The following is an 18,458-nucleotide window of genomic DNA, read 5'->3' as shown; positions in this document are numbered from 1 at the left end:
CCTACCCGCGGTGACCCCTCAGCATAGCACACCCAGAGGCTTCCACAGCAGCGAGCCTCACATAAATACAGAAAAGTGGTTTGAAGCACCTAAATACAGAAAAGCTAAGCTCGTGGCTCAAAGCAGCTAATAATACTGGTCACAGTGGGTAGGACAGGTTACACCAGAGCTCTTCTGCTTCCTCACCACAATTTGAGCCTGAGGGAAACACACCTGTCCCTTCTGCCCCAAGCGGGGCACTGCATGCATCCCAATGGCGTGCCCCAGGCTCACAGAGTGACAGATTTCCACCCTCAAGCAGCAAAAAGCACTGAAATTCCCATCTGTGCTAGTACAAGCATTTCCAGAAATACTGGAACTGCATTTGCTTACGTCTCACAGCTAACAAGAAAGGCTTTTCAAAACAGTACTAGATAAAGAGATTAGACTTGCCTAGATCTTGCAACATGAAAAATCTAAACATGGAAACTGATTTTAGATATGACCAGAATGACAGATTTTAAAAACAAATCTGTTCTAAGAGCTATGAAATCAGACTCCTTCACAAATCCGGCTTTGTTTTTCAATTCCCTATCCATTCAGAATTACTTCTACAGATACAGCAGTATAACACAGATTCTGCAAATGCTGTTTAACGGTCTAAAATGAAGCTCCTCGCAGAATTTTTTCCTTTCATAGCAATTCCTAAGTACTCATTGACAAGGAAGCAGTGCGAAATGCTGGCAAAACACTGCATACCCCTAATGTACACAAGAAATCTAGGCAAGCCAGATGCTTCTGCCTTCTCCCTAAGCAGGGTCTGATCCAGTGAGAAAAATGGCACAACGATAAAACACACTTTTCCTCCACTCTTGCTCAAAGAGCTAATCACAGAAATAGATTCAATACTGTTCTGTACATAGTCCCTGGGCTGATAGCAGCAAAAGCAGGAACAGCAGCTTCTTTGTGTTTTACTGAAATTCTCCCCCACTGAAGGGGCAAGGGGTCACTGATTGCATAGTCTTTGCTCCATTGCATGCCCTTAGCTATTGTTGAATCCGCTCAGAGAATAACAGACTGAATGTGCTGCCCAGCCTTGTAACCAAATCTTTTTTTTTTTTTTTTTGTCATTGCATGAATTAAGATTCTCAATAAATGTAAAGCACCTGTTCATTTGGAACAAAGTATATAACATGTTGGGTTAAGACTGTATGAAGACTGTATGACAGCAGAAGCATATAGTTTACGCCAGTACCTCTTGAAATATGATCATCTTTGTTACCATCTCCTAATCCTTATAAAGGGATTTGCATGGTACAGGAAGATTTACAATGTAATGGATTACTATTTTATAATCCAGACCAAGGGGAAGAAACTTAAAATATTTACAATTTTTTACTGCATTTCAAACTTTTTTTGAAGCTCTGGAAATGCAGCAGTGGGCAGGCTGTCAGAGGGTGTTCACGCACAAAATATGGTCTTGTCATATCGCTTGTAGGCTGTATTTCATCTGGATTTCCAAGCACATGTAACTTTATTTTCTACCTGCATCACCACAGTGCTTGTCATTACTCAAAAGCACAGAAAGTGTGTTAGCAGAAACTGCATACAGAGCAAATAAAACATTTTTGAGAAAACTATTATTAAATTACTTTACCCTCTGTAAAATATATGGGGGGGGTGTTAAAAAGAATTAATGATAGCAAACCCAATTGCTTCTTAGTTGCATAGGTCTAAACGTACATAGCAATCAGCTACATTCTTCAGTTTTAACCACTCAAGGTATCCAGCAGAACAGAAACACAGAAATTTTTTACATGGAAATATAAAGCTCAAGACTCAAAACAATTTCTCAGAAGCATTTTCTATCTAGAAAGCCCAAATGATCTGAAATGTTATCCTATAATCCTCTGATACTAAAAACCCAGCCTGCTACATGTATGTGCCAAGAACGATACTCTCAAAACCACAAAGTATGATGGGAATTACTGTTTGTACTCAGTCTTCCCATCCCAGTTGGTTGCACATTTTATTAAACTAATTATGCACAGTTTTTGTAGCAAGCAGTCTGGGGTCTAGAAGCAGATAATGCCTTTTCCAGTATGTCTTTGTGATGCGTTGCAACAAGGAGGTTCTCACTAGGCTGTCACTATAATGGAAAGCGTAGGTACAGCAGCGATAGGTGCAATGGAAGAAGGTGCAGAAACCTCATGTTTTGCAGGGGGACATCACTGCAAGTAAAGCATCATTAATTGCAGTGATTTCCTTACGCCTTTATTCACTCTCAGCTGAAGGGTGAGTTTAGATTTTGTTAATTACGAGCATGGAAAGATTTAAATGAAGCATAAATCAGAAAAATTTTAGTGCCATTTAGCATGCAGAAGGGAACAAGCTGTGATACAGAGAAGAGTAATAAAAATATTTTTATAATTATCATCAGGGGAAAAATGATTAATATTGAAAGCAGGATCACTAATCTGGATTTACATGCAGTCAGTTTTTAGAAGTTTGATAATGGTGCCCATATTCCTCTTAATTCTGAAAGGAGATAAGTGGGCTGTAAGATATTTTTTCATCTGGGCAAACGCCCAGGGGACCCTGTGTAGGGCTCGTGCAGACATTAGGGTAGGGTGAGGATTAGGCCTAAGAGAGAGAAAGCAAGCCTACGTCTCCAGCTAGTGGGGCTGGACAGGGGCTGCCAGTGGAAAGTACGGGATGCAAAAAGAACCATGCTGTTAAGTTTTTCATCTCAGCAGGTTCCTGTTGGCTGTTTTTTTTCCCAAAAAAAAACAATTCCCCCCGAAATTATGGTTAGGGTTAAGTTACCTAGTATGGCACTCACTATGTTACACAGATCATTTTCACCAATCACTCACTGTTCTTTCTCTATTTTCTCTGTTTTTACATTCAAGCAGCATTTCTCAACCTGTCAGAAAATCAACAGAAACACCGAGCATCTCTTCCTATCCATCACCCAGTCCCTCTGCAACTCAGAGCATAGCTTTTACCCTTACGTGTGAATGTTGTCTCGAGGCACAATTAGAAAAGATGATCCAACACCTTTTTGCTACCAGGCGGAGGAGTCCTACCATCTCCAGCATTCACTCATCTGACCATTTGCTACCCTGATTTATCCTTCCAAATGGGCCAAAACCTAGCCATTTTTACACCCAGCGACCTGCGCTTGCCAAGGTGGCACAGGGAAACGCACGGCTGCTGCAGAGGGGCTGAAGTGGCCCGGTGTCCCTCTCCCTGCTCCCCAGTTGCAAAGTTCACTTTCAGCATGGAGGAATGGCAAATAACAGGAATGTACAGCCTGAAATGTAGCACTGTTTCTACAGACACTGCTATTGAGCATTTTTCAATGAGGGATTGAGCAAAACCAGTCTCTGCAAAACTATGGCGAAGAAAAAGTTGTACTACTTTGACATAAAGTACACACAACTACAGAAGTGCCTCCGTGAAACGTGCGTTGTGCAGCAGCCTGAGGAGCACAGGACAAATTCAGGTGCTTGGGCACACAGGCTGTGCCCAACTGAGCTAATGCCTATCAGTTAACATAAAACAAACAAACAAACAAAAAAAAAAAACACAACAACCTTAGGGGCACAGAAAGTAACTGAACTTCACAGTTACTTTCACTGTTGATGTCCAAAAGGTAAATGCAGACTAAACTACAAGTAAGCACGTTACTGATGAGCCAGTGTTCAAAGACAGATTATATTTAAGTAACAAATTCAGACTTTCTTTTTCATCTTTAAATATCTGTGTTTCCACAGGGGGGAAAAAAAAATAATACTTGGACTCAGAGTAAAAGATCGTTTTGGTAAACTACAAAAGAAATCCTATTTTCATCTGAAGTAAAATCAACCGTTAGGACACATCTTACTGTGGAAAAAAACATGGTCTCAATTCATTCTCAGCAAGAACACAAGTGAGGACGGGCATTTTGTGGCATTCAGATCTGCTAACAGGTCAAACTAGTGGAACTGCTAGCTCTGTACATTAAAAACAAACCCTCAAAAATAACTATTTGGGACATAATATTTTTAACATAACTACGAGATACTTAGTGTCACAATAGCGGATGCTAAGTATTTTGACAAACTGTCTGTCAACACCTTTTCAAAGTTCCTTTGAAACCTAAGCCCTGAGAACATCAAACCCACCACAAACAGCTTGGCTCTGTATTCATGGGGAGAAACTAACTGAAGCAAAAATTTTAGTTGTGCCAAAAACTGGGATCAAATTGTTTGAACCCTAGATAGCAATATTTTTTTTCTGAACAAAAAATTAGAAATCATAAATGAAAAGAACATTAGTATTTCATAGACATTTAGGGAATCCAGTGCTTAATGCCTAAATTTCCAGGGTTTGATAAGGATATCTTTAAAAGCACACCTGAGATGGAAGTAGAGGAAGAGTGTGAAATTTTGTAGATTATAGAATGTTATAGAATAAGAGGGAGGGACCACATAATAGAGTCATATTTCTCATGTCTTTTACAAATGCAGTGTGATTTACCTTTGATGTGCATTAGATCACAGCGCAGACTTTTCTCTCCATTTTGCTGGATGTAATAAAAATACAAGAATTTCTTTGTATAGCTCCACTCTCCCTAACTTATGACTGCCCCAGCAGAATGAGGAACAATGCTGATAAACATAAGCAGACAAAAACAAGTTAGAAAAAGTCAGAGAAAGAGAAAAAAATTAAAAAGCACAATCGAGTGTAGGACCAGATCCATTGACGCTACTTTTCTTGCAAAACTGCTTTTGCTTTTTCAACAAAGACATCAGGAAGTATAAAACATGTTATATTTTTTATAAATAAGTTTCTTAGTTAACAGGCTGTTAATTTAGTTATTTGCAGCAAGGATGTGCTATTTTACCTGTGCTTCCGTATCTAGAAAAATGACAGAACTTACACAGTGATTTTGACAATGCACCAATTGGGAATATTTCAGGAGTTCAAGGCTTCACACTCTGAAAAACTTTGAAAACATTTTCCAGAAGATACCAGACAGTTTGGGAAAATTATTTTCTTGGAGATGACCTAGGTACCCCAAAAGCTTCTCTCAGAGGTTTAAAGAAAATAGGAAGAATTGTTTAAACCTGAACAAATAATGGGGGTAAACAATAGCACAATGTAAATGTGTAATCAAAAGATTTAAAAAATAAAATAAAAACAAAGTAGGTAAACTAAGGTATCTGTTGTAAATCAAAAATATTAAGTAGCATTAGCTAGTATTTAGATTTTTATGCCAGGTTTTTCTAAGTTGTCCTGTTTTAGCTTTTCTCTTGACAGATTTTTGCCTCATTTCACTAACATGAAAATGGAAACATCCTTCAGTAAAACTGCAAGTTGTCCTGATAAATATTAATTTCCACTTTTTTTTTTAAAGTGCTTGTTTGAGGTATTATGAGTAGTAGCTATGTGTGTTAAATCTCCCATTCTTTGCACCAGCTCCTTTTTAAAAAAAAATAAATCAGCCAATCAGAAGTGCCTAGACCGACGCTGTCTCCCTCAGCTAATCCAAGGCCAGTAGAGGGATAATTTGATTAAACTGAGACCCTAATTTATTTAGCTTTAGTTCTGGATCAACCTCTTCTTAATAGAGTGCTGTCGTCTCCAATTGTTTGATGAAAATTAAAGTGACATAAATACCATGGGACTTTTTCAATCTGATTAGTCAGCTAACTTGCATCAATACTACCCCAGCCATCAGGCGCTGGCGTCCTTCCTTTCACCAGCTTCACTAACAACTGACAAGTTCTCCTTGAAGAACGGGCACCCACGCTGCCACTCAGACCCCCACACTTAACCCATCATCCATCCTCAATGGCTCTTGTTTGACAAGGTGCCCACACCTTTCTCCATTGCTGTTCATCAGACAAAGCTAAATATTGTTTTATTAGCAATCAATAGCCTGTTAATCCCAAACGATTTCGCAAATCCACTGAGCTCTCAAGCTGATTATAAACGTTTGGGTTTTTTTCAAGCTGCTAAATTTCAGAAGGATTTTCTCCTCTCCTCCTGACCCTCCCACTCTGATATGGGACGTTGTAGCTGGCAAGCAAAGCCACAAAAGCAAAAGGGGTCTGTTGTCATTAACGTTGCCTTTAACTGGACGCTTACAAATGTCACAGTTCTGCAGTTTAAACCTAATCAAACCTATGCTACCAAGCCCTCAGCATATTTACTAGCTTCTCCACTTCCCTTCTATCAGTTTGAAACTTAAGAATAAGAGAGCTTCTGAGCCTTCCTTTTAATTTTATGGCAAGATGGCAAATTTTTGCTCAGTCTGTGGGCTGGCAAATAAGGAGCAAGAAAGAGCAAAGTCAGTTTCTTTGATCTGCAATACATAAAATGCTAACAAAGCTACCTGTTGCACCACAGAACGATGTACCACTCATGTGCAAGTCACGGCCAAAACCCTTGGGCAGGCTCGGTACAGGTACACTCTGAGGTTCCTTTTGTTTGTGTATTGATTGGGTAGTAGTAGATGATATCTACTTTAAGGCACACGGGGACCAGCATCAAACACGCACTTCCTCTGGGGTTTATCCATCTTCACTTCTGCCTACTGTTTGCCTGCCTTCACCTGAGAGATGTTAACCACACTAGCTGGTAATGAAACGATGGTCCGATGGGTTACCTGCTGGTTCTGTAGGACATGCTTCCTCTGTGACAAGGGGAAAAGAAGGACTGTTGTGAGGTAACACCTCAGCAATGACTGCACATATCCTGCCCAAAACAAATCTTGAAATAGGTGGTCTTCACTCTTCAGTAGGAAAAACTTAACTAGTAACAGGTTAGTCTCCTCCTTGTTGGCACTGAAAGATTTATCTGAAAACCAAAATCGAGTAAACACATTTTATGCTCACTGTGCAGCCGTACACACTGCATATACCCAAACATACATTACATGCCCAAATTTTGAATGAAGTAGAAGAAAAGTTATATCCTCTGGGATATCTACTGAAACAAAAACAGGTTTTCTATTTCATCAGCCTTGACAACCAAGTGCCAGTTCTGAAATGGATTATCAAAGTAAAGTTTTGGAGGCAAAGTATCTAATTGGTAACTTCCAGAAGTGCTCCTCCATATCCAGGCACAATAAATGTGAATGCTTCTGCTCAGAGCATAATGTTAAAAGAGCTCCAGAGTGGACTGTATAATATCTGTTTTAAATGGCTCTTTCATATAAGCTCAGGTCTTTCAAGGCCTTATCTCACGCTCTTTGTCCAATATTTTTTATTGTTATGAGAAATATCTATCCTATCAAAGCTATCCATCAAAAGACTGGAACATGCTGACAGAAAATACACCTACTTGTTATTTTCAAAAAGTTTGACATTTTAAATCTCAGGCACTTTGACCAGAACATACAAGTTTTTGTCAAGCCAAATAAAGCAGAGGGTGTTTTCTGTTTCCACTCTCTTTTGGCTACTGTGTATGGTCTGTTTGCCAGAGGCAAAAATGGGCTTAAAGGGTTGAAGAATGTTTTTCAGTTTTGCATTCTTAACAACAAGGATTAGCAAGAAAGACTTTTAACACTAATAGTCACCTTACTACAGTAAGTACTTTATGTAGTTTAAAATCCTTCTCAAAAAGCTGCATTTCTAAGGGTAGCTTTAGAAAATTATTGCCAATTCAAGATTTGAACATCTTTGTACTGCTTTTGCATTCTAGGATAAAACAATAAGCATTTTGTGCAAACTCTTCCAGGCCTTCAGTGCATTCTCAAGCTGGCTACTCTGCATAGCAATGATCATGTTCTTTTTTTAAAAATTACAATTAAATCTGCAAATGGTCTGTTGTGCAATAGCACGCACTGTTTGAAACCTCGAGGAAAGGTTAGCTGCTTTTTACAGAATTATTTTAATCTAATAATTTGTTAAAATATCTTTTTTTTTCCTTTCACCTAATTACTTTGTAAGTATTAAACATTTGAAAACGCATAAGGAATAAAGCCTGAAAGGATTTTCCTTTACAGCAAAGAAAGAAACCCATCATCTTATCATTCAGAGGTGATCAGTATCGGCAGTCAGAAAGAGTTCCTTTGCTGTACTGTGAGGTCTGGATATGTCCCACGTGCAGCAGTTTATAAAAGCAAACTGAGGCGTAGGAAGTCCATCCAGAGTAGCACAAGACTCTACACTCTTCAATTTACTCTAATACACCAGCAACAGACAGCTGTTCAATTCTTGCTCAAAATGCTTGACCTAAAAGATCTTCAGGGTTTTGCATTAAAGGCAGTGTTTTCAATGGAAAAGAAAAACAACAAATGCGTGAATTTTCTAATGAAAACAGAACTTAGTCTGCCAAGTACTGACTGTATGTCAAGCCTGAAGTGGCTGCATCTACCAAAGCATTTTGTTTTGAGCTGGAAACCAGCCCTGTGATTTTGAAGTGAATTCCTGCAGTCCCCACTTGTTATTTGTTGTTTGGATCTGCAGACCGCTTGGTGGACACAGAGAAGATGCTAAAACACAGTGGCCACCCCAGGTGCACAGCAAATACCTTCCAACAGCAGAAACAACACCAAAACATTGACATCTTGTTCAGACAACTTCAAACCATACATGTGGTGCACATAGAGAATGCAGGGAACCAGAGTGAATCTGAGCTGGTGTATAAACCTCTTAAATTTCATGTGCTGTAGCTCTAAGACTTTCCACATCTCACTTCTCTTTATTGATCTGCCCCTAACAACTTACTTACAAATTTAAATATAACATTTTTTTCTGTGAGGCTGAGAAACACTGTTAGTCAAGAGTTCTTCCCCGGAAGAATAATCCATGTGAATCATTGTAAATTGTCACAATTTAGAATAATTCCTGTAGCGTTTCACTTGGTGGGTGCTAGGGGTCACCTGCCTCCACAAACTGAGCCTTAGTGTTCGTTGATGCTCACGCCTGGTACAAGTTTAGGTCACCCTACTTGTTTACTGGAACTCTCTGACTGGTAGCCAAGTCATACATCCGGAAGCTACGGCAGATGCTCAGCAGCTGTTGTCCAAGTTACATGGGCAGGAAGGAGATTTATCGCCTTGCTCGGGCTGCCCAACCCCCTGCTTCATCTGTATGGCAACAGTCAGAGCACAGCGGACAGTGCAGCTATGCAGTTTTCCTATTAATTCATCGGGCATTTGCCTTTCTTCACCATGGTTTTGGGTAGGTACGACTGGTTTTGCTTAATGGCTGTATCATTTGTGTGCCAAACTTCATCCTTCTGAACTTCAAAATCCTAGAACTGAACAACGTGATACTTAGAGAAGCTCAAAACTGAATCTGGATCCAGATCCAGGGCAGAACTGCACTGAGCCGGCAGTAAATATAATTCCCAAGCAGGTTCAGCTGGATATATAGTAACTCAATAAAACTACAATTGAGTTTCAGTGGCTTTAAAAGTAGTGTTTTATTTTGCCTTTTAGCTTCCAGGTTGAAGTATCTGACAACAAATAATTCTATTAATGTTATTTTCACACATTTCCCCTAGAAAAAAATCTGTGAGTGCAACAACATGAAAGAGTCTGTCTTGAAAAAACAGCAGAATTAAGATTGCCACTTTTATGTCACCACTACAGCAAACTGGGTACAAGGCTGTTTAACTACTAATACTTTGCTCTTTTATCCCAAATCTGTGCCCTCTCGCCCCAGCAGCCTGTATGCCCCTTACCAGATTTCTGCATTCCATCTCCTGCCTCCGTCTCTCGCTGTCTGCTGTCGTTATTTCTGTTTTGCTAGATACAGGTCTCTGTGCTTGCCTTTCAGAAGCCCAATTCATTGGAAAGAGAAATTACTGAAATATACAGGCACAGAAGAGGGAGGAGAGCCCTGCTCAATATGCAGCTTGAGCTACTTAAAGGAGAGAGGGTGTGACCCTCCAGTGAACCCCTGATTTGTACACAGCACCAGAGGGCACCAGATAACAAGCAACAATTTGCCATATAGTGGCATCGATTTTCCCATACGATCTACTTATTCATGCAGGCCACTCTGATTCCTTTTAAGTGTACTACCTGCCTTTTTAAAGTGAGCTGCTCTTCTGACACCTATCCTCTCAGGAACAGACTGTAAATCTATTGTAAAGCTCAAGTTTGTGTTGTAAAGCCCATTTTTTTAATGCTCAGAAACAGTCGGTGAGGTTTCTCCTCAGCCATCAGCGAGCCGGAGCTGCCATGAGTGGAGGGAGCCGGCCAGGGGCCTGCCCCACCACGGGCAGCACCGGGGAAGGGGCTGCTGGCACACCCGGGGGCTGTCACCCGGTGACTCGCTCCACACCCCAGCATTTTGTATCCCTGTGCAGCTCTGCCCTGAGCTGGAATTGGCCAAGCCATTCGCTTCTGGGCCATCAAACGCGGCTGTCCTTGACGCAGTGAATGCCGCAGGAGTGTTTTGGCTAAACCCCATGGGCTGCATGCTTTGGCAGCAGTAGCCTGGAGGCTGCGTGGGCACCTGCGTTTGTGTTGTACCGTTTTGGTTTACAGAGGTTTCAGCCTTTTCTACTTTTTGGACATTTCTAAATTTCCCAAACACAGCATTTTGGACGATCACGAGATACAACCGGGCAACCTCACGCCAGCAGCTTTCTACCTCTGCACATAGTCTCAGCAATGGCTTCACAATCCGAACAGCCAGAAAGCAGTCTGCATACCCAAGGTCTTTTCACAAGGCTTCATTGTAGCTTGAATTTGCTGTCCATAAAAGCAGATCAAGCATAACTTCCAAAATATTTCAGCAAGGAATGCATACTTGGAAAGCAAGATTTGGAGTTAACACTCCAAGCAGTTAGGTCTGACTCTTCACATTTTCTGTATGGTGTGGGTGAAACTGAGAGCAGAATCTGCCCTGAACAGACTAAATGGATTTGGTTATATGTCCTCCTAAGCAGCCGGATTTGGTTATATGTCCTCCTAAGCAGCCGGGCACAGGAATCACCGGGCTCTTTTTTTTTTTTTTTAAGCATTCTTTGTACCAAACTGGACTCAACTCCATGCCCTGAAAGTGTTTCTTTCCCTAATCGCTTTCCTTCTCACACACAGTCTTCCTTTGAGGACACCGGGGGGCAGTGCAGCTCTAATTTGGATTCAAACATCTATTAGACAGATGGTCTGCTTAACATACAGCAAGCTCAGCCCAAATCCAAGGAAAGCCCCCATCCCATTTAAAGGATCATTTCTACTATTTCCCTCACTACTGCATACTGCAACCCGCAAGTATTTATACCTTTTCAAATAGAGATGTCTTCCTCAACCTCCACATTTGTACCAAATATATTTAATGCTAAAAGGGAAAAAAATAAATCAACAAATACTCTTTTTCCCTAAATGCAATGAAGGGGATCTATTGGTGCTATTAAGGACCAAGTCCTGGAAGGTGCCGATCACCCACAATCGCTTTGGAGGCCATCACCACTTGCAAGTGCTCAGACCTCCTGGGTCAGTACCCAAAAGCAGACCGAGCACGACTGGAATAGACCTTTTCAATGCCCTGAGTAACAGCTCAGCAGGATAAAGCTCTTGGAGCTTCCTTGGGACCGCAGCAACCACTCACCATTCCTCCTCACACTCATCCCGCAGTCCTGCACCTGAGGTCACCCTGAGACAGGGGTTACTGCAGGAGCCTTTCACCTGCAGCCAGTCCCGGTCAGGAGGTGAACGTGAAAAAAATCACGTCCTTTTCTCACACGTCCCTCAGCCTTTTTCAACATCTTAAAACAACTGTATAACTCGTGATAGAGTTATACAGAGGCAGAGCTGCTTAAGAGGCTTCAGAACTGTAATAAAAAGGCAATGCTAAAGGATGCCAGGGTACTGGTTTTTGTTTTGTTTTGTTTTTTTTCTGAGAAAAACTCATTGCTAATGGAATTAATTGCTTACTGGAAAGAAAGACTAAAAGTTCTGCCCACAATTTGATGTCATCTTTACCGAGGAGATAAAAGCTTCTGTTATTGGTCAAAAAGCCATTACTACAACTAGTAAACCAAACCAAAGAAGAGGTGCATATTTTCACAGGCAAAGTCTGCTTTCACAGACTTCGTTGCAGACATCAGTGAAGACTTACTTCTCACAGTAATGCTCTCTCTTCAAGCTTTGTTCATGTGTCTCACTCTGGAAGTGCCACATACCAGCGCTGTGCCCGTTTGGTGTTTTAGACCTAACTGCCCTGCACATAAACAAACTGCTGGGCTCAAAGACATCATAAAACAATCAGTCAGGATTACAAACTGATGTGTAAACATAATTTAGAAATTTTACTTGAGGTAGAAGCAATAGTTGTATGGTTTTAAAATGTGTGAAGTAAGTCAAGGAGATAACCACTTAAAAAAAAAAAAGAAGTGATTTTTTTTTCCCCGATAGCCCTTTGAGCAGATTTGTTCTCTATTCTGATGGGCCAGCTAGCAAGTTCAAACTTCCTCTGTAAAATGTATTTCATTGTGTTTAAGTAAGTTTATTCGTTTTACAGCGTTCCTTCCAACCAAATATCTTAGAGAAAAGGCATTTTGCAAAGTAAGTACCTAATGCAACCCAAACAAAATAGTCACTGAAGTGACTGGGTAGTTTGTGGCAATGAAGATTGTCCTGTTTGGTGCAATAATTTGTGATAGCTGTTGTTGTGATTTTTTTTTTTTAAGAACTTTTTTTTTCCAGCACACTGAGGCAAAGGAAGCTATTTAGTGTGAACAAAAGTCTGTTGTTAGCAGGATATTGACTTTAACTAGGCTCTGTGGGAAACCCCATTGCCGCGTGCAGAACCTGAGGAATGTGGTGTTTTTGAAACCTCCACAGCACTACTCACGGTCTGGATCCTGGCGCATACTGCAGCGTTGAGAAATGCTTCGAGGCCACAGCACACAGCTCCATGAGTGGGGTGGCATTCTACCAGCAGTACCGCAGAGCATGCACAGCGTGCTCTGACATTACACAATATCTCACAGACTCTCTTGCAGCGACATCACCGTAGAAGGGTTTGTGCTGAAATAATTCTTATTCAGGAAAAAGTTTTCATTGAATTCCGAAGCTCATCCATTTGTGGTACTTCCTAGGTTTTTTCTGTTTGACCTTTTTCACGGGTGGTTTTGCTCCTTGGGATTGTGTATGTTCATAGAGAGATATACAGAAATTTTAGAAATGATTAATGATATTTGCAGTCATTATATTGTTTTATAGCAGCCAGCTACATTTCGTGTGTGTGTGTGTATATATATATATATATATATATATATATATCAGCCAGCTACGTTTTATCTTAATATATGTTTCTGCATTTACTTGATCTGTATTTCTAATTTCAGCTTACTAGCTATTTAGAGTGAGGTGTCCTTGATTCATCGCTAGCCTGAAGCAAGAATTAGACGATTTGGAATTAGATTATCTTTAAGGTCCCTTCCAACCCAAGCCATTCTATAATTCTATGATTCTGTGAAGCAGCATTATGATTCTGGCAAATAAATTAAAAATTACAGCAAATAGAAATAAATCAAGGAGTTTCAAGTAGTTACACAGCTCAGGGGGAAAAAAGGGAAGACACACTACTGGAACAGTAGAGTATCTTTACAGACCAGCCTCTCAGAGAACTCCCTGGAGGAGCAATAGCGTGGAGGTAAGAGCTCTTAGGCGCCGTAGGTGCTCAACCTTATACCCAGCTGGGACCTGAAGCGCCCGTGTGCTCTGTCCTGGGGCGTAGTGACCCTGCTTACTACACATCAGTAGGGGATGAAACCTTCACCTGCAGCATTGAGCACAGTTAAATCATCTACCACAAAGATCCACAGTGTGGAAATGCTGACAATGGCTCGTTTAAAGACAAACCTACATTCAGCATGGCTGAGAAAGGGACAGTTGTCAGGGAGCCAGATTTTGGTTTGCAAAAGCAAAGCTTTAAATCATAGAGTTGCATCTCTACAAAGACACCGTACAGCATGACTGGTGGTGACACGAATCCTCTTTCTGCTGTTTACGGAAAAAACACAGCTCCCACTGGCTTCAGATGATTTAACCTCTGAGAAACAAGCACTTCATAAGGTTTAAACCAAGATCTCTGTGTTTCTAACAAAAGAGGAGGTTCCCTGCTTCCATTCCAAGCTTCACATTCCTACCAGACACAATCCAGTAGGAGTGAGAACCTAATTCATCTGAAAACAAAACCTGCAGAAAATATATCAGCCAGGTTGGGCTCTGCACAGCCTCAACATGTGGCTAAAAACGTCCTGGTGCCAGGGAAGGAGGAGAGGGGGGACAGTGCTGCTAAGGGCAGGGGGGGAGCACCGAACTGCTTTTACAAGCAGCATCTCAGATTGGCTGCTGTAACCCTGAGACCAATTTCTCATCAAGTCCCGATCCACAAATACAATTATTTGGAAAATGTCAAGGTAATAATACAGTGTATTTACATTCTTCTGAATATATAATATTCCACTGAATATGTTCATGACATAAAAAATACGGAAAGAAATGGCTAAAGGTCAAGTGGTAAAAGAAAAATCACAGCAAAATCAAGAACTTAAAAACAAAAAATAAACTGAGAAGATGCAGTTATGCAGATCAAAAATAATATTTGAAGAAACAACCAAAGAACTTTTATGGAACCTATGGCTTTGGAAATCAGCTTCACTAGTATAAAAACATGGAGCAGCTCCCCCAGCCTTCCCTTTTGCAACTGGTTTCTAATGTGCAAATTGAACAAAATAATCAAAACAGTCACTGGAAAATTATAAACAAGTTTAAAAAAGGAAGGAACCACAATATATTAGTAGTTTGAAAGAATGTCATTTCTCAGTAGGATGCTATAATTCCTTTGAATTTTGACTAAAGCCGTGTTGGTAGAATAAAATTAAGCTACATTATACAAAGACTTATAGCAAAAAGCGTACACCGAAACATCTGAAATTCAGCTCACTCTGTATCGTATTTTATCAGAAAATTAAGTTTTCGTGTTTCTTAAAGCAAATAGGTGATGTCTCTGAGCTTTTCTTCGCAGACAGCAAGCACAACGTTTTGTAAAAAAAAAAAAATTGATCAAATTTCATGCAGATTCTTCATTAACATTGGCTTTAGTTGCTATTAGCTATTAAAGGATTTTTTTCCTTCCATATTTATATAGTTGACCATGGGGAGAAAATGTTTTAACTTATTTAGTTGTTTTTGGAAAACTTTAAAGATGGCAGGGTGGCAGAACTATATTTTGGGCATCATTCCTAAGTAGCTTCCTTTAACCTTAAACATACTTTTACTACAACTTTTTTTTTTTGTAGAGAAAGACCCACTTATTTGGGGAATTAAATAGCCAAAATCTTCATGATGATGTAATGAGTAACAAGCTATTTGAAGTAATTGATTTTAAGTATGTTGCTGAGCTGTATAAAACATTCAGAAAATAAGAGTACTAAGCTCCAGAAAACTATGAGAGCTTTTACAGAGGCTACATTGACTCAAACTTTTTTTTTTAGCTTCTTGTCATTCTGTTACATTAATCATAATAACATTTGTAATTGTTACTCAAACTTGGAGAAAGAACTATTGCTTTTTTTTTTTTTTTAATGAAATGTGAAAAGTAATCTTTCATTCCTCCCCTATTTTACTGGCCTAATTTTTCTTTCATTCATAATCTTTGCGAAATCACTCCTGGTACATAAGAACATTTCAGGAAAGAAAAAAAAATAAAGAAAAAGGAAAGAAAAAAGCATGGAGACTCTTTCAAAAAATATATGCGAGATATTATTCAAAATGACAGGACTGTATTTTCTTTTGGTATTTCAGGCAGAACATTCCTGAAACAGCCATGCCCTCCCACCATCTTCAGGAAGCTGGTTGGACAACTGTGAAGGTTAGCAAATAATAAATGTCAAGAATATTGAAGTAATGAGATCATTGCCTGGCAGACAAACTGTTTTGAAGACTAAAATCCAAGATACATATAATACTGTGCAGCCAGTGGATACGGCTGAGATAAAGAGATGGCCATACAGAAATATATTTGAAATCCTATAATCCATTTGTCCATAACTATTTCCAGTCGTCAAAATCGAGAGCAAATAAACAAAGCAATGTAACCTTAGCAAAAAAGATAAAGTGAACTGCAAACAAATCTAGAATTCCCTCTCCCTCATCAACATGCTCGAAGTGCCCTCTGCAGCCCGCTCGGGAGAGGAGCGGAGAGCACAGCCAGAAAGCCATCCCTGCACAACCACCCTTGTGACCCACGCGCTCAGCAACGGGATGAAAGAAAGTGCCATATCAATTTCATTTCCATTCATCATTGTTAAGCTTCAGTTTAAGAAAGTTTCATTGCCCATAAATACTCAAATCATAAGCAGCTGCACATGATATCATTTGGAGCGCAGTTGCATAACGCATATTTCCCCCGAGCTTTGTCCTTAAGCTGCAGCCTGACAGGCATCAGCCAGAGCCAGCCTGCTCTCGAAAAAAAGCCTGCACAGCGTTTTTACATTTAGCAGCTGAACCAAACTTCACAAAAGCAGCCGAAAAGAATTGGTAAAAGGTCGGGATAGATTGACTGTTTCCAAATTGGAATACTAATGATGATCTTTAATGAAGCCTGACAGTACAATCTGTTTCTTATTGTTCCCTAAGTGCTGGCTACTGATCATATTCACTGGCTTTAGGTGATGGGGACAGACAGGGACAAATGGGCCCCACTGGTGAGCAGGACTGGGCACAGCTGATCTTTCAACATGGATTAAATTAATTAAAATGATTCTCACATCAGAAGAATCAATCTTTTTATGTTATCATCATAGTGGTTATTAATTTTGAATGATGTCTAATTGGTGCCACTGCTGTTTGGGTCAGCTGGCTTGGTAATCTTCTTAGAAAGCAGGAAAGAATACATAATTTTAGCTCCTCTGGCAGGGAGCAGGGGAACTGCAGGAGGAAAAAAAAAAAGTCACCAACCTGTTTAAATACCCCTAATAATGTCGAAGAACAACGGAGAAAGCAGACAAAATACCTGCAAGACTCAAACGGTGAAAACTCACCTGGCTTTATTAATTCCACTGCTCTTAATAGACTGCAAAAGTAACACCTAGCCACCACCACTTTCTCACAGTGGCCTCAAAGAAATGTTTTCTTATAGTGTTGACAATAAGCACAACTGGAAATGCTTCCTTTCATTTTCTGGGCAAAGACAGTATGCTCAGAGCTGGACGGGACTCGCAGAGGCACCAGCAAACAGCGTGGCATGCTCAGGCTGGAGACAGTCGGTACCTGGCCCAACCATTGCAGGGTTTGGTCCCACCTCAACCAAGGATGTCTCCAATTTCTTTGCACAACCAGTCTTTTGAAACCAGTGACCGTGACGACAAGATTAGGATCAGGAAAATGTAGTCTCCTATGTAATTTTTCAAGGTACTTAAGCACTTTAAAACAGCAGTGGGAGTTTAGGAGAAAATACATAAGGACCCGGGTGTTGAACAGGGTTGCCCATCTGCACAGTTTTGAAGTTTGTGCTGGATGTGTCATCTCCACAGCTATGTGCTCAAACAACTGTAAATGCCTAAATTCATCCCTGCAAGTGGGCACAGAGCTTATTGCTTGTTGTTTTGATTAAAATAACAGATTGAGAGAAGGCCAAGTTCTGTGCCTTGCACTGGCAAACAGACATCCTAGCGAGGTCAGAGCACAACTCCGGACAGCACTGGTAAGGCATGTAGTTTTTCCTCTTGTCACTTTTGAAACGTTAATATATGACTAGCACCACAAATGATCTAAAGGAAAGTTAAATCTAGGATGATATTCATACTAGTTAACACCCTGGAGATTTGTGCTGAAGCAATATCCAAACCTCCCTCAGCTGCGAAGTGACATAATTCTTACTTTTCATTAGTTTGTGTTATGGACATACAAAATTGTTTGTGTCTTGCCTATTTGTCATCATAATTATACAGCAGAAATAGCTTTACTTCAAGGAACAACCAAAGAACTATTCATCTGGGATGGCATCTGTTTCGTCGGTGGAGCAGATATTTAGATGATGCATGTCCAAATAACCTAAGAAAACGTTAATGCTGGCAGAGGACGCATATTAGCTCTTTCTTCCCTGGCAACAGGCGGCATCGTGCTCTCTACAAATCCACTTATTCACCTTTCTCCAACCACATTCTCCAGCTAGACAACTGTCTTAGGAGAAGTAAACCAATTGCCCTACAAATAAAGGACTACAATCATGACTTTCCCTAGAGTGAGCTCTTCAATAGCCTGTAAACACACCGCTTCTTGGGCACTGCTCAGATTATATTTCTTTGGAAAGTCTCACGTCTTCACTATGCCAGTTCAGCTCTAACCACGCTAGCTAGCTGATGTAGCCGAGGACAGTGGGGAAGCAGGGGCAGCACACCTGCGCACGCAACTCGCCCTGCAAACCCTCTGCAGGTGGCCTACCTCCAGTGCTCCTGTCTCAGAACAAGCAACACCTTCCTGGAGAATTCCTCCTTCCAGATGCTCCTCACAACAA

This window comes from Cygnus olor, chromosome 5 (genome assembly GCF_009769625.2).
Source record: "Cygnus olor isolate bCygOlo1 chromosome 5, bCygOlo1.pri.v2, whole genome shotgun sequence".
In the NCBI taxonomy this organism is placed as follows: domain Eukaryota; kingdom Metazoa; phylum Chordata; class Aves; order Anseriformes; family Anatidae; genus Cygnus; species Cygnus olor.
The sequence above is the reverse complement of the archived record's forward strand: the minus strand, read 5'-3'. Positions refer to the sequence as shown.